At 35.7% G+C, this 17865-nt stretch overlaps 1 protein-coding gene across 5 annotated transcripts in view; it reads left to right on the forward strand.

Moving 5' to 3' along the window:
- The window catches only part of LOC115448615 (zinc transporter foi), a 49270-nt gene that overhangs the window by 14904 nt on the left and 16501 nt on the right, over positions 1-17865 (forward strand). Inside the window, exon 1 of one of the 5 annotated variants that reach the window (XM_030176089.2) lies at positions 3212-3292. The exons of 2 other annotated variants lie outside the window; for them this stretch is intronic. The gene's annotated coding sequence lies outside the window, so the exon portion shown is untranslated. Of the gene's footprint in view, positions 1-3211; positions 3293-7748; positions 8029-14620; positions 14642-17865 lie in introns of those variants that run through there. 2 more of the 5 variants (XM_030176090.2, XM_037439896.1) reach the window with 2 other exon arrangements.

Here is a 17865-nt window from a genome sequence, read left to right on the forward strand (position 1 = left end):
CCGAAGACAATAGACTTAATTGAGAGTTGGGTGGGTAGATATTCACTGTTGATATTTTTGGTACAAGGCTATTGAACCACGATGTTGTTTTAATATCGCTCATCTTTTAAAAAAATGTATATTAAAAAGCAGGAACCCCCTTAGGGGATTTGACATCCGACTGTCGGCATGTTGTAAAATACATCAAATCATTTTTGTAATATACTCAAAGAATGGGTTAAGGCATCTTATAGTGGATTGGGATGAGGGCAATGATCGACAGCTTAGCTTCCACCCCCTCTGGGGCACAAAGTCGCTGACAAATCTTTTTACAAAAACGAATGCAATGTGTTGCTCGATCAGGGACTCGAACTAAGGCCTTCCCAATCTACAGCCCGTATTACAAACTGCCCTCAGACCCAGAAAAGAATGATACATATTTTAAATCTGCTACGTGTTACTCGCGACTTAGACGCCGTGAATAGCATATCCCGCTGCAGAAGTCTGTAAAACCATGGCCATACAGCGCCATCTACTTGAAAATCATAATAAATTCAAATATTTTCAAATTACCGATTAATTAATCCAAGACATTGTCTATCCATGTGCCAAATTTCATACAAATTCATTCAGCAATTACCGAGTCTACGCTTAGAGTAACAAACATCCAAACATAATATTAACAAACACTCACATTTATAATATTACTAAGATCTCTGTTGTAACATGTTGAAAATGCAATGGAAATACTTCCATCGCCTCGATACAAACGACTCCAATTAGGTTGAAAGGATTTTACAGCAGTCCGTTCTCAATACATCGTTTGTTGCAGCTGTGCACGGACGATAAGACGATATCGGAGCGTAAATCATTATGTATGATTCAGTGAAATAATTTATGTACGTATAGTGTATATAATTATATTAAACTAGCTAACCCGACAGACGTTGTCCCGTCTTAACTATGAATTTGGAGAGCGCATTCTGTCAATCGCTGACAGTTATTTTAAACAATTGACAGTTATATAAAATTAATATTTTCGTAAGTTTTCTTAAATTTTCTAATATTCCTCACAATGTTTTTAATTTTTGCTTTCATAAGAACCTTCTCCTGACAATAACAAACAACAAAAAAATAATTGTGAAATCTGTCCAGCCGGTCACGCGTGATGGCGTGACCAAGGGAAATAGGGATTCATATATATATAGTGGGAAGGTGCCAGCGCAATCCTTAAATCTGTCTTCAAGTAAAATTGTGCAGTATGATGTGAGTACATTGTAGCTATGTGTCTAATTAATAAACAATATAAGATTTGATATCTAATGGTGAGAGACGAACGCAGTGCTTTGTAATTCAGAGTTCAGGTGATGATTACCAACAGGCGAGCGGTTTTCTAGGCTGGCTTGCTTTCATTCGTTTGTACATAAATAATAGCTTTTGCTCGCTTTGCCCGCGTAAAAGACTTTTCTGGGATAAAAGTCCCGTTATATATTTTCCCAGAATCGAAAGTAGCCTATAATATTCCCAGGGTCTTAAATCTTCTCCATACCAAATTTCATAAAAATCCGTTCAGTAGATTCTGACAAAATCGATAACATACAGACAGACAGAAAAGGGGACTTTGTTTTATAATATGTATAAATAAGATCCCTTGCCTATCTAAGTGACGCTAATGTAGTTACATATTAGCCAGGTCTGGTCTCGTCATTGGCAGCTGGCATCAGTCCTAGTGGGTCGTTGCAGTGCGTCACCACGCGTGCCGCCACGACGGCTCTCGCCATTCATAACTCATACCTGCGTGTCAATTGTATATCTGATTTCGCGTGGAATCCACATAGTTTTCGAGGAAGGAAGAACTACTGAACACACACACTCCTTTTATCGCTGGAAGGTAAAGGCGCAACCAGTGCACTCTCTTTTCGCCATGTGTTTTCCGTCTTATGAAATGAATCACTGAACAGTTCCATGTGTATTGGGTTTCTGTGCTCTATTAATTCCGATGGTTGACTTACTTGCAATTTTCAAAACTTACAATTTATTATACCTAATAAGAATTTTGGTTGTTTTTGTATGGCATTAAATCCGGGTATGTTTGTAATACCATACCAAAAATTATTATAAAAAACGTATCGTAGGCTACCATCATTCAAATTTGCGTAATTTCTATGTAATTGGTCATAATTAATGGAACTTTTGTCTCTTATTGACTTTAACCACACAACTTTAGTTACAACATATTCTGCATATCTTACTTCTTACTCTATTATTATAAATGCGAAAGTTCTTCTAGTTTTAAACATAGGCTATTTTATCCTGGTAATTTGCTCCATAAGAAACAAATTAGGATGTTTTCATCTGATTTTTTAAATAACGCACTGGCGTCGTGGTGTTTAAGGTATTTTTATAGCGGGAAAAGCTTTTCACGTGACCGCAGCCGCGAACAACACCTAATATTTCATATTTATTAAAATGTTTTGTACCAACAAGACACGCCACACGACCTAAACGTGATCCACAATTGTTTACTTAATTAAGAATCTGATTAATATAAGGCCTGGAACTAACCTCGACACCAAACTGCCATCATTCGTCACTTGCAAGTCAATTTGGATTTGATAAATCATATACATTTAGTATCTATTTTGATAGGCCCTGCATCAAATGTAAAAAAATATGCACCTAATAGTACAGTAACTTAGAGTTGGCCATAGATGGTTGATAAATGAACTTCTTAAAGCTGGAGAAATATTGGTATTTTATCTATATACGAATTTTAAATGGTTTTGTAAATCAGGCAAACATGACATCCGTTATGAACACCAATATTAACTGATATTTTCTTGGCAACAGTCCAGAGGACACTGCTTTTAAACACAAACTTTTAACAATAATATTTTATTTCATGAAACGAAAACCACGAGTTATCGAGTTAAGCTGTAAATTTCGACTGACTTAAAAGCCGAAAGTTAGATCGGAATAATAAAAAACAATGTCAATAGTTTTCTGACGTAAAAAAACACTTATCCAAGTGTCGTGCGATACCATTTATTTCTTTCAACAAATTCTCACCAATTAGACCTGTGCAAAAACCTCATATTGATCTCAACAAAAGGGCGGGAACAATTTGTCTAATGGAGCGTTCGAATTTGAAATTGGAACGTTGCAAAAACGCATCCTTCCTGCTTCCGCATTGGTGCGTTTTTCCCGCGAATTTAACGATATAAAATGACGTTGTTGGTTTGACGAGGCATCAGTCTTGGGGTGTCAATCATCCCTTGAGGTTCAGTTCAGGATTTATTGTGATCTCATTTAGGTGAGTACGTTAAGTGTTTTATTAAAGACATACATAAAAACCTTCTTAAAATGTGATCCTAAAGGTATCAGTTAATTAGCAAATCCAACTCTTCTCTTCGGATAATATAAGAAAGACACATCTTTGCTATCCTAGCACGACAAAGTGGTAACACTGATCTTGATTTTCAGTGCAATTTAGTTAAAATAATATAATGTCGACCAATGATCAACATTGCGGCCATATTTAGTCGATTATGTAGTCCAGTTTGCTAAATGAAAAGAAACTCTTTTCGAGGTTTTTAACTAACGATGTTGCTCGCCAGCGGTTAGTATATCTGGCACCAGCTAGCTAATTGTGGTACATACTTTATTAGTGTGTAATAGTACTTGGAAAATATGTCTGGGGTCATTGCTAGCTCTTTTTTATGCGCAAGTCCTTCTCTGTAGACACCACTGCGTTCTCTATTTCTGCTGTCAATCTACAGTGTGCACTGTTGTGTTGCGTTTGAAAGATCTTGTAGTCAAAGTAATTTTGAACTAATGGATTAAACGTGTGATGCCTCAATGAATTAACAACGAATGAGGATCATCTAAATTATTCAAAGACCTAAATCTCATTACCATTCCATAACAGCATCCCTCATTTTACTGACATTCAAAACTTAATAGTAAGCCCATAGGGTGAATCACTTGTTCCTCTGCCGACCTTGAACTATGGAAACACGTGTCAGTTTCGAATAACACATTTGCCCTCGACTGTCCTGTGCCCGATACGGCGCCCCCATCACATCTTGGGACGGATGTGGTGTTTACTAATGGGTGTGCTCGCTGGAGATCCGCCTATCCCCACGAGAATATGGGAGTGGTTATTGTAATGCTAAAATTTAGAGTATTGAATATATCGTTTTATAAAAAAACTAGCTGACCCGACAAACGTTATCTCGTCTTAACTATGAATTTGCAGAGCGCATTCTGTCAATCGCTGACAGTTATTTCAAACAATTGACAGTTATATAAAATTAATATTTTCGTTAAGTTTTCTTAAATTTCCGCGCAATTTTTTGATTTTTTTCTGTCATAAGATCCATCTCCTGACAATAACAAACACAACAAAAAATAGTGAAATCGGTCCAGCCGTTCACGCGTTATGGCGTGACCAAGGGAAATAGGGATTCATTTTTATATATATAGATATATCAAGTTCTTTGCTTGGTTGTGAGTGGACATAGCCTCTGATAAACAACATTAACATCAGGAAGTAATCTGTGATTACGTTGTAGACGCTTTGTAAAAGAAAAGAAAATAGGATGAAAGTGCTCATAAACTGAAAGATTCTGACATTTTCATATCGGAAAAATAACCAATTCCTTTAATACTTTCATTCCGGGAAAACAATTTGCTCGAGCTAAGAAAAATGATTTCCTAAAATAAATAGCTCTCGCTGAATACCGTCCACGTAGTCTCGATTGCAAGGTGTTACGTGATACGAGTATACGAACAAACATAAAACACGACACTCCATTATTATGCCGTAAAGATCGTCTGCCCTGTGGGCGGTCGGCGGACGAGGAAACTTGCAGATAGGACAACGTATAAGTACATGCAATAACTTCAATTAAAATTCATTTTAGAATTACCAAGTTTTATTTATTATTGCCCTTCCAGGGTCCCCATTAGGTTCAAGTTAGTATAACACTAAGGGATTGTTTCACTAGACCTGAATAAGTGCTCGTAATACAAATGTGTAAGCCGACCAAATACAAAATCACACTCTAATATATTATGCTCCCAAATAAATGGTAATAAAATTAGTACTAGTTGTTTGAAAGTTGTAAAACGTGCTCTAAATCTACAACTGCGCTATGGCGAATAATAAAGTGAATATGGATTTATTGAAGCTTATATAATTCTTTCGAAAAGTACCTTTTCTTCATATTATAAAAAATATATTTTTTTCGAGAACCAAACGCGTATTCTTTAAAAAATAATTTATAACGAAATTTAATTATAGCATTCGGAGCACGCTTTACAAATTTCAACCGAATATACATGGTATAACAAATTAAATTCATTCAAGCGATAATCTACCTGTAATTTTCTATTACATATACAATACATACATAAGTGAGGTTCGTTGAACTCGGAAGCGTTCCGTCTGCTTTTTTGCGTCGTCGAAGGACGTTTCTTGCCTGCGTCTGCGCTAAAAACCTATTACAGTTCTAGTAAAGAAAAAATGGCGGGCAAATGTCTTCCTATATCGATTGTCTGTGATCGCCTAAAAAAAATATAAAAAGTTAATTTCCTTTCATGAATGAGTAGTTTTGTATGGGAAGAGATTTCCGGGACGTCTTTCTGTCAGCATAGATGTTTGGTTGTAAGGTTGTGGGTTTGATCTCTGAGGAGGGTCTAATTTGGATTTGATATAGAAAATAAAAATTTCTTTCACTTTTTTTACTTTTGCATATATCGGCAGCATATCAGATCTGTGGACTGGGAGGTAGCGGAATCCAATCCCAGATCAGACTTTGTGTGGATTTAGCACATATGATACTCGGCCGTTGGTGAAAACTAAGCTGAATTCTTTCAGCATCATGTATAATAAGATATGTCCTGCAACTCCACATCAGAGTGAGAATATAGCAAGCGGATACGTAGTAACACCAGGTCCAGTGAACTCACTTTGATATGTACCTACTTTATAAAACCACGGTGAAAGAGTAACATAGTTAATGTTTGACAAACTTGCAAAGGTGTCCCGGTAGGAATTGCATCAACTCTACGCCTTTAATACCAATACTAATCAACATTATATTTATCGAAATCACATAAATACGATTACAAATAAATTCAAATCTCGTAATGGACGCGTTTATCGGCAAAAGGCTGTTAACTCGTGGCACTGCTGCTGTGTTATGTTACAACCGTAAAATGTTAATTACCACGGCCCCAAGTTATGGGTAGCGGCCTCGATAGGTTTCCTTGCTAGTGGTCACGGCAGGCATGTATTAAAAACTGAGAGACCAGTCACGTATTTGTGGTTGTCTCTGAGAGACAGATTTTGTGGAGAAATTTTGATTGTATAAATTAAAATGACTGCCTCGGTGGCGTAGTTGTATTGCACGTCCGGTACAATAGCGCTCTGAGGTCCTGGGTTCGAATCCCGGGTCGGGCAAAGTGATATTTGGGTTTTTCTGCTCAGTATCAGCCCGGAGTCTGGAATTTGTGCCCGATATGGCGATAGGCTCGCCCCCTATCACATCATGAGACGGAACATACTTGGCGAAAAGTGGGTGCCCTAGTTGCGCTTCTGCATACCCCTTCGGAGATAAAATGCGTGATGTTATGTACCTATGTTATATAAATTAAAATGTAGTGGTAGTAGGTTTCTCACATGTGAGAGTTCGCCTGGATAGGCAATGTTGTGTTTCGGTATGAAGGACATTGCAGCCAGTGTAACTACTGGACATAATGAGACTTAACATCTCACTTTTCAGAATGGCAAGCGCAATGAAATACCAAACAATACTAGGTAATTCAAGTGTTGGATGGTGTTTCTACTGTTTATGGGCGGTCGTATCGCTTACTATCAGGCGAACGGCAAGCTCGTATCATCATTCAAAGCACTAAAAAAAATCTGTATGGGACCTAAATCAAGCATTTTACATTTTGTTAACAATGCTATCTTATTACAAGATTTTGTTTGACTTGTTTCTGATGATTTGTCATTTCATATCCCAAAACAAACTGTACTAGTCTAAACAACCAAAAGTCTTTATTTTTTTTATCTTCAATTAAAGTTTAGTAAACATTCACGAGCCGTCAGGTAAATATTTATTATGCTCTTGGTATTGCGGAGTAAAGTCCTGAGTGTTGTTCAAGGTGTCCGCTATTTTACTATGAAACGTGATTTATTATTTCATCCAGATAGTCCCACTCGTATTAACTTCTGTAACCGAAAATATATTACATATTTTCATGCCTGTTGCGGAAATGTTAGATTAAGTTTTAGGTACAGTTCTCTGATGTTTTTTCCTTCCTTGAAATAAAACTATTTTTTTGTGATATTATCGCGGTTTTATATTATAATTAAACGTAAGTAACGTTTCGAAGACTTTACAGGCTTTATGGTCACGGGGGGACGGCTTCCTCCCTTTGCAAATAATATGTTATATTCTTTAAACTTTTTAATCCAATATCGCGATAAACTCTGCATAACTTGCGAAAATATGATTTCTTCTCATGTATTTTTATTTTAGAAATAAACTAGAAACATGTTTAGTTAATTAAAACTAAACCAAACATCTTTTATCACATCACGCACCGACAACTTTAAAAGACAAGCTATCGTTTGGTACAACGGCAAAAAAGAATCCCTATTTTACCTTCTGTAAACATTGTAATCTTTGGCGAATAACGCCTTACGTCGTTACGTTAGCATAACGTAACGGAGCGAGTTATCGTTTCCGATAAGCTATCGCTCGCTGCTAGTCGGTGCGATGCGACGTCGCGTCGGGTTCTGCGCTAGTTTGTTTTGTTAATGTATAAACGCAGTCTTTCTTAGTATAAAAATAGTATTCGGAATTTAAAATTCATATCCATATTCTATTTTTATTTTATCTGTTCTCAGTAAATCTTATTCCAATTATGAAATAATACAAGCGGAGTTTTGTTTTTGTTTTTCTTCTGTTAATTCCACCTGTTTCACGGTTCGTATTGCTCGTTTTGGCGTTTTTGCAGTGTTCATTTCGTCGTTCGGTATGTATATTTATGATTATGGTTTATTATTGTTTTATTTTATTTTCCAAAGAACGTTAATATTTATTTTTAATTTTATTTTATTCAATCTTGTGATCGTTAAAGCAGTTTATTGCCAATTTCCATTAAAATGCTCTTACACTGGCGCAGTCAGTCGCTGCACTCTAGGTTTATTTATCAGCAGATTGGGTGTAATAAAGCTCTAGATAAGTTTAATGAGGGAGCTTTGTGCGCTTACAAATAGGTCACCGGTCACTCAATAATGTGTTGAGTGATTGGCTGCATGGAATTTGCACTGTGGAATAAAATGAAATCATAATAAATTCATATAAATTTATTGAATGCAAAAAATATTTTGTTTGTGTAATAACCACGAAAAAAATGGCTAACTTGTATCATTCTGTTTGTTTAATCTTGATTTCATTTTACATATTAGTATTTAATTTCCATCAAATATTTTCTTTCGATATTTACCTAAATTAATTTGTATCAGTTAAATTACTTTATAATTTAGTAATCTCAAACAAGCTGTTTACATTAACGTTGCTAGTATGGAAGTTAAAGGTTTGTTTACGATTGACTGAATTTCATAAAGATATGTGAATAAGGAAACCGCGGCTGGTCCGATTGTCGTTTCCTAACTCTTGATTCACAAATACTACTTGGGCCCGAAGTTCTTACTTCACTGTAGTTCCTTACACCCAAGATATAAGACATGATATAAGTATATAATGGTCAGCAGTCAGGAATATGAGTGACAAATAAGCTTGAGGCTTCTCCTTCGAATGTACCTTAAATGTAAGATATCTGGCTTAGATCCAAAATATTTACTGAGTGGTAATTACAAAAAAAAGTGCACGAAGTAATTATAAATGTTGGCTGAAAGGCATGTTGGCTGGAAGCCTAGACGTCAGTTTCTTGATAAAACATATTTTTGATATACATCCAGGTCTCTTTATAGTTTAAAATAAAAATATATTGTTCATTGGCTAAATATCAAGGATTTACAAAATTTAAACATTATCAATTAACTAGCTTTTACTCGCGGCTTTGCACACGTGAAGGAGTTTTCCGGGATAAAAGTCCCGCTATATATTTGCTTATAACCTTCCCAGGGTCTTAAAGTATCTCAATACCAAATTTCATAAAAATCCGTTCAGTAGATTTTGAGAAAAACGATAACATACACACAGGCAGAAAAGGGGGCTTTGTTTTATAATAGGTATAGATAACGAAGTCATTACTATTTTACGCTGTTTTAAGACCATATAAGCCCATACCTAGAACCCTAAACGGGTAAGCAGAAGTACAACTAGTGTCTAAACAATCATATGTCAGATTCTGAATCTTAATCTTTAATCTTATTGGTGATGAATAACTATTTCTAAACCTTATCGTAATCTAAACAATTTGTCATAGAGAACCAGCAAAATTAGAATATATTTACATTGCACGCTCGGTGGTCTGGTTATGCGTGTCGTTTTTCAATTGTTACTCGCTTTTATTGTGTCGGTGTCACTTTTCGTAAATAAATTCGTGTTACATAAACATGGATCGTTTTTTTGCGTGCATAAAGTTCTCTAAAGTAGTGTAATAGTTGTATTACGATGAGGAATACTTATGATTTTAACGTAGATGAATTTATGGTTTCTTTTTCCATAGCCATCCTGCAAGCAGAGTCGTGGCCAAAACTTGATAATGAAAGAAGTTTTTTTAGATAAGGCTTCAATATGTACCTTACCGCAATATCTTATTGTATGTTTATCAGTAACATGCATGATTCACGCATGCGTAAAACGATTCTTGTCGTAAATGATGGCTGACCTGAATATGTCAAATTATAGTGATGTAGATGAGTTCATTACATTTTTGTGCTGTTTGAATAAATATACTTTATATAAGATATGAGGAAGTTTACTCATTTGATGGTAGGCGAGTATCCTCATGTGCAAGAACTTAGAGGTTGGGCAGGGATGCAACTAGAACACCCGTTTGTCTCAGAGATCATACAAATTGTATTCGTCACTTGAATTTGATTGACATCTAATCCTCTCACGGTGACTGTGCTGAGCCGAGGTTCGTAACTCGTTTTTCGATTGCTCTCAGTATGGTCACTCAATTTCCAAGGACTGCGAGCGCCTAAATCGCTCACCCAAAAGTCCGATATGTTTGTATAAGCCAACCCTCGTCAGGTCCCTTTTTCTAACCAACGGCAGTATCACTAATTTTATAATGCCGACAAACACGAACTCACCATCAACTTATCTGAATAGTATTAACTTTGGGGGACAGACGTATCAAATAGCGTACCCTCCCCCCCCCCCCCCTACATAATAGCGGTGAACTATAATAGTGATACTGCCACAAAACAATATAGATACATTATGATCATCAGTCGAATCATATGAAAAAAAAACTCTTGTCAGGCAACAAACTTAAGACATGTCCAGTAAAAAAAGAATGCATATCGTGCACATTTTTCCTATAACACTGGTTCTAAGTAACATAGCTTAAGTTTTAATTTGATATATAATTCCGCGAAGACATTTTACGGACGAAGCCGCGCCGAAACCAAGATAATAAATATTATCATTGTTAAAATCAAAATTACAATAATCCGTCACTTCTCGAGAAATACGTTTTGTACACAAAAGACGAACAAAAGTCGAATAACAAAAGCCCCTGCCAAGGCCGCGAGCGCAGACGCCTAAACACGTGTTATCTCGCCGGGGAATCGAACTCGGGCCGTGACTTTGAAAAGAACTTCGTCGGAACCGGTCTAGTGCGCGGTTAGACTGAGAGTTTAGATGGGAAGTCGCTAGTAAAACTGCTCGTGTGATTTACAACTTGTAGTCATCAAATTGTGGTGATTAAACGATATTTTAGAGATATAAAGCCCATTTTCACCACTTTTCTAACCTAAAGCCCGCTGTACATGGGTAGAGTCATAGTATAGTAGTACTAGTACTGTATAATACTAACTATACAAATGTGAAAAGATTCTGAGATTTGGTAGAGTGCAAAATTGAATCTACTAATACTGGTAGAGTGATATGATAGCTGACTACCGGTATTCACCAGGCTTTAGAGCTGAGCTGTTGTAAAAGTTATCATTTTACATTATCATGCTAGCTCTTAATATGCTTTTTTATTTTATAAATCATTAATTGGGGTAGGCAATCAAGCAGCTATTTTGTCCCAGTGCGCTGAAATTACCAGTCTTTTCAGCGGCCAAAAATGTAAGCGAATACCCATCTACCCATTTTTCATAATAAGAAAAGATATTCTTTTAGAACACGTAAATAATCCTGCTCTCCTGACCAAAATAGCTCTGTGAGTGCAACTACTAAAGCACTAAATCATCCTCGTGACGCAATCAAACAAGTTGACAAATACAATGCACATTATTGATATTTGTTTACATTTTTGGTTTGAGCTTTCAGCTGATGCATTCAGCATTACAGTCCTTAAAGGATAACGCTCTTCTCATGATACAAAGATCACGTTACACGCAGTCATGTGATGACCAAATATAAGCCTCGGAATTGACCGCTCACGTACGATGCGCGTGATTTGTGCGAAAGGTCGGCTTTTGGCGTGCACCGATGTGACAGACAATGCTCCTTTATGCATGCCGAGATAGCGAATGGACGGAATAAATCGTCCTATAAAGCAATGTAGATACATATCGATGGCTGAAAGGCGAATTGACTTGAGCAACATTAGTTTTTTTTTTTTAATTTAACTAGATTAAAAAAACATAGAAAAGTGTTGATATTAAATACGTATGAAACTTAGTGACGAAAAAAATGTCAAGTCAATTTGTCTTTCAAACGTCGATATGTAGAATACATTTTGATGTCACAATATTTATCGGTGGCGGAAGATGATATTTTCTGAAAGGGAACCAGACATAATATAATATAGGTATTAATATGCATAAATGCGGTCTGCAGATTATTCTAATGATAATTCGATTTTATATAAATTACGAAAGGGAAACCGGCGGGAATCAGTTTATAAGGACCCTCCGCCACTGATATCTATCAAGACAGGGAGGATTGATTGTTTTAAAAAAAAAATAATGATCTTGTGAGAGAACCGCTCGCCTGATCAAAACTACTTTCAAACACTCAGACGTTGCCAGGCCCATTAACCCTCAGTAGCTCCACTGGCTTCAATGTCCTTTAAAAGAACACCGAGTCTTTCATCTACAAGTTCTGCTTAAAATAGAAAATTCTTTCTAGAATCTAAGGCAGACTAATAAAAATGCATTCGTAAACATCCTGATTCGCGAATAAGTCAGGCCGGTCTATTGGACCATCGCCCAATTTCATCCATTTCTGTAAAACATGAATCATGGTGCTTCATACCCGTAGAATGCAGTATAATTAGCAATATGACATCTTAACATAAATTCGTGGGAATTTAAGTCGTAATATTTAAATAGCTATGACGTGATAATTTTCAGAGAATATGTTTTTCCTTGCGCGGTAATGGCTGCATAGTATCTCCAAGGGGCCTTATAAGACTATACGTATGGCTTTGTTTTTGCAAAAAACGTATTCAGGTATAACAAATTAATATAGAAAATAAAATATGTACCAGTTTTCCTTTTGAAAATTGTCTTAATCATACCATATGCATTTTTTAAGTAATAATTTTATTTTCTGAAACGAGCAAATATTTGTATCACCTGTACGTAGGTCGCTCTACAAACTGATAAAAAAATAGCTACTCCTATAAATATATGTGCACAGTTTCAATTTAGTCGTAGTGTGAAATGTAAAAAGAATTGAGTTTTCGTGTGTGCGCGTGACCTTGCGGCTGTAACGCACGCCGCGCTCGTCCGTCTAACGACGCGCCGTTACCGCGTTAGCGCTACGAAACGTGGCTACACGTTTTCATATAACCTCTATTGGGACGTAATTCTTTCTTTAATTATACACTACAAGGATTTAGATTTTAATAAAAATAATCTTATAATAATTAAAAAAATCAAATACTACACAATATATTTTTTTATATCGAGTATGTCGTTGGCGGTCAAGACCAATTGAGACCTTATTGGTGTAATGTAAGTCCATGTACACGTTTTAATATAACCTTACATTGAGTAATTGAGACCAAATTGACGTATTATTGGTATTACAGGATTATTGTGCAATCCAAATTCGAAGTCTAGATAAAGAATGCACAACTTGGCTTTGTCAGAATAGCTTATATTGAATTTGATAAGGTGATGAGTGCCTATCATGTGACGGTAATAAGCTCGCCCACACGTGGGAACGCTTGTTGCAACACGAGTAGGCAAGCGTGATATGATTTTGTATCGTGTGTTCTGAGCACTAAAATTCATTATTAGATTAACAAAAGACGTAATTTCTCCCTAAAGTTGTCTTTAGATTCGAACCCACGCTGGGCCGACGTCCGGCCCGCCTCCCAGCCGCGTGTTTGTTACATAATAATAAACAGCAATAATTCTGTCGGCCCGACCTTGCACTTGTGACGTTAGCGTACACGTAACGCTCGTTAAACGCCGTTCGCGACAGGGTTGTCAAGCGGTAATAGTAAAAAAAAAATTATAAAAAAGACAACTATGTGTAAAATTTATATAAATTCTACGGTAATACGGTATAAACAGATTTGTTGGTCTTATTGCTTATTTAGAGTGTCTCTTTATTATAAAAACTATTTAATGATTCGTTGTAATCCAGGGCTTTGAACATTGTGGTGGCAGGTTCTAGTTTACTCTCTTCATTACTGTTTACTGTTCCAAGATATCACTGTTTCGAGCTAATTATTGCCGCTAAATTCCGCCAAATAGTGTAAACAGTAAGTAAAAAAAATTGTTGTGACAACCCTAATGCAGTGTAACGAATGTCGCGCGTCATTTTATTCGCTAATTTTATCAGCACTTTCGTAAATATTTATTATTTAAGTAAAAGTAAATAATGTTTATAAGTCAAAGTATTACGTACTTGAACCCAATCTCGCAGTGAATAAAGGCTAATGTTGAAAACAGCTTGTCCGTTTGTGCTGTGTTGCGATATTGAAACTTCTTTGTTAATATACGTGATGTCTATTATGTATTGTGTTTAGGTATAACTTTCTAATTTTATTGCTAATAATAAATCTTGTAGAATGTACTAAATCATACTTATTATAAGGAATTGTGTATTTAATTGCACCATATTTATTCAAATATAATGAGTACTTATATCCAAAAATAGTAATTGGAAATTCCACCAATTTAAGCAAGTTGGTGCAAATGATACTCGCATGGGACTTTGAACCCAAGCGTGTTTCATCCTGTAGCACTTTTAACGAATCACTTAGCGTAGCCATAATGTAACCACTGAATGTATTGCATGCGTCAATATATCAATTCTGCACATGAATAATTGTTTAAAACGCGGATGAACACGCGAACTCACACTAGTCTCCGGCCGAACAGCGCGTCGAGCGGCCGCATCTTCCCTCTCGCTCTGATAACGAATTGGCCGTTGGCCGCGCAACGACGTTGCAAACACTAATAATAAACGCGAAAATTACAAGCGAAGCAAATTTCAACTCTATTCGTAGTACGTGAAGATCTACTTTCCAGCGTTCGGTGAGTTGTTTCACACTGCAAAAACTCCTCTGATATTTTACAGATTTGATTCGCTCACAAATTGATTTGGACTGTACTGCGTTAGATTTAAAGTCGTTTTTTCTGTGTTGTTTGATTTCTGCCGCGTTGGAAAAATTTATGATTCACAGCTTTGTGAATGTTAAAAAAATGCATAGGATTTAATATTGTGTATTTAATGATTAATTTGGAACGTCACGTTTTCCTTTCGTGTGATGGAATAATAGATAGAATATGTCAATATTTATTATCGACAACGGAGATTATTATAAAAATCAGTCAAATTTCAATTTACCACGTGTGTATAAAAGTTGAGTTAACCCAAGTACGAAAAAGTGTTGTCGAAAGGTATTATTACTTTATATGTTCTTTATTTTGAAAGTTCTCTTTACGTTTTTATATATATCATAAAAATATGAATGCACATAAAAAAAATATTCACCTTGTGGTGGCGAAACTAAGACCCAAGCCACAAATACTTACGGATTCAAAGTGAAAAAAAAAGAAGAAAGTGAGGAATCTCCTCACTTTATTTATTTTATATTATAATAGTTCCTGAAATTAGCGCGTTCAAACAAACTCTTCATCTTTATATAATAGTCTAGATTATATTATTTTTTCCACTAATCTTTACTAATACGTAATATAATTTGTTCGGTCTATATTCCATCGAAAGAAAAGTGGCAGAGACATTATTACAAGTACAACTTTGCACATGGTGAACAATCCGCCATGTTGGCACGTTTTTTCGAGTCGCATTCCAAGATGAGTCTTTATGTCCAGTAACAATGGACGACAAAGATTCCAGCGATCGCCTCGCCACGCAATATCTTTAATCTCCGACATTACGTTAGTATTATATTATCCTGCCAAGTTGAGTGGAGCCCAGTCGCGAAAATTCCACACCACATATCGATACTAATATAAATAAATGCGGTCTACAAATCGTCCTAATGATAATTAGATTCTCTGTTAGTTGCCGATTAGTGGGCACCAACCTTAAAATATGCGACTTTTACTTCAGCAGATAACATCCAAAGTAATGTATTATTTTGATACTGGGAAATATTGTGGTTCAAGTGAATGAAGGACGACAAAATTCGGTCGAGCGAACCAAATATTTGTATAGCAAACACCTTTCTCGTCTCATTGGGCTGGCAATACTGAAAAGGCCTCTATAGCCGTTGAAATATACTCAAGCCGATATATAAAACATTATGAGAACACCCGATCGATTTATAAATAAAAATGTTTAACCTGAAATCTTGCTATACGATATATAGTAATGCAAACGTTGAAATCTCTTTCTAGGACATTCCATTCGTTACTTGGAAGTTTGGCGATGATTCATTACTGTAACGGTACAATAACGGCCGTTATGTTTCACAATGGCGCGTTATTAGCGACCAATTTCCCGTTACAGCGTGACGGGTGCATTTTCAGTACATAATAGCACGAACAAATAAGTATTGATAACTAAGTTTATTTTGCCTGTTATTATATATGGGTAATATGTATTATTTCTGAAGTGCTCTGGTTATTTTTTCATAGATTTTAATTATGTATTACAATGAAACAAATTTCTATAAGTATTCTATTATTACTATTTTTCAATCTGTGTGAATTCTACCGTATGATCAATAGAGTTGGTATGTTCTTGTTGAAGAAAACCCTAAATAAGTAATTAAATAAAGAAAAAGCAATTATATTAAACATGCAAGGTTTGTGTTTATGTTTGTATACAATTTGCCTGTTGACGAATAAACAACTAAAAAATATATAGTGAAATTATACACTAAGACCAGGTTCTGTATTTACATTTTATCTTTTTATTGAAATTTTAATCACCCTAAACTATATAGAACGATTTCGAATTGGGGAAAAACATTCGCACAGGCAGAGCCGCGAGCAATAGCGAGTTAATAATGAACACAAAATATGCAATAGAAAGAATATTTCGATCATATAATTAAAGTTAGTCATATAATAAGGTACAACATTTATTTAAGGTAAACAAATATTTAAATACATATATGTACAGTAAATACATATACGTATACTAATATAGCTCGATAAATATCTTAACAGGAAAAATCGCACAAAACCTATTTCAGTAAGCAGTGAGCACGTCTAGAATATTCCATTCGTTAGATTTCGCCGAAGGCCAACGCAGCGTTTCGTTTAACGGCGCATGAGTCATCGGCGTTACTGAAAATAACGATTGCGAAATACTCTACCCACTTCCCGTTACGGCAAATCAGAGGATTTGCAATTCTAACACTATAAATATAGCGTATATTTTGGCTCGCAACTTCTCTGGGGCTATTTTATTGGCAAACGTTTGTGATTTTGAATTTCAACACAATACTATTTAATATAGAGTTCATTTTAGATTGACTTAAGGTTTTTTCTCTCCGCGTAATCTTGATTTGGCCAGCATTCATGCGAGCAAAACATTCTAAAGTATAAATTACTAGGTATTAACTATTATGTAAGGTATTCGTCTTCCTTGATTTCTTGTCATAATAAAACCTAACTTTTATGATTCCATACTTATGTATATTATAATTGCAAAAATGACTGTCTGTCTGTTACGCTTTCATGACAGAACAACTGAACCGATTTCTATGAAAATTGGTTTGGAGATAGATTGAATCTCTGGGAAGGACTTACTTTTAACCGCGTAAAACCTTTACCACGCGGACGGAGCCGCGAGCAAAAGCTGATAGTATATAAAACAACGATAGCCTAGTTGGAAATCGAATAGACTGCTTAGATGTAAGGAGTTCGAATCCGGGCCTTAGGACACGCAGCCCTGACTACATGTATTATTTATATATAGTTGCTCACTTTATTAATGTAGCTAAAATCGTGAAGAAACCTTCTTTAGCCAAAGAAAACGTACATACCTAATTTTTCAATAAGAATTTCTAGTTACATATCGCTATGGGCTGCAGCTAAATCCGCTCATTAGTAGAGGCCCAGCCCGCCACGGTAATCTGCCGGCTTGCCTTTCGTAATTTACACATATCAAACTATCATTAGAATGATTTGCACCGAATTTATGCATATCAGTACATATATGTTTGTCGGGTTCGCTTTCAGAAATTTTAACTCTTTGCTAAGCTGTTCAATATACAATACTATTGTACAAACATAATACCATCTGATAAGATACGTAAATATAACGACAATAACGAATCCGT

Source organism: Manduca sexta, chromosome 18, assembly GCF_014839805.1.
Source record: "Manduca sexta isolate Smith_Timp_Sample1 chromosome 18, JHU_Msex_v1.0, whole genome shotgun sequence".
Classification (NCBI taxonomy): Eukaryota; Metazoa; Arthropoda; class Insecta; order Lepidoptera; family Sphingidae; genus Manduca; species Manduca sexta.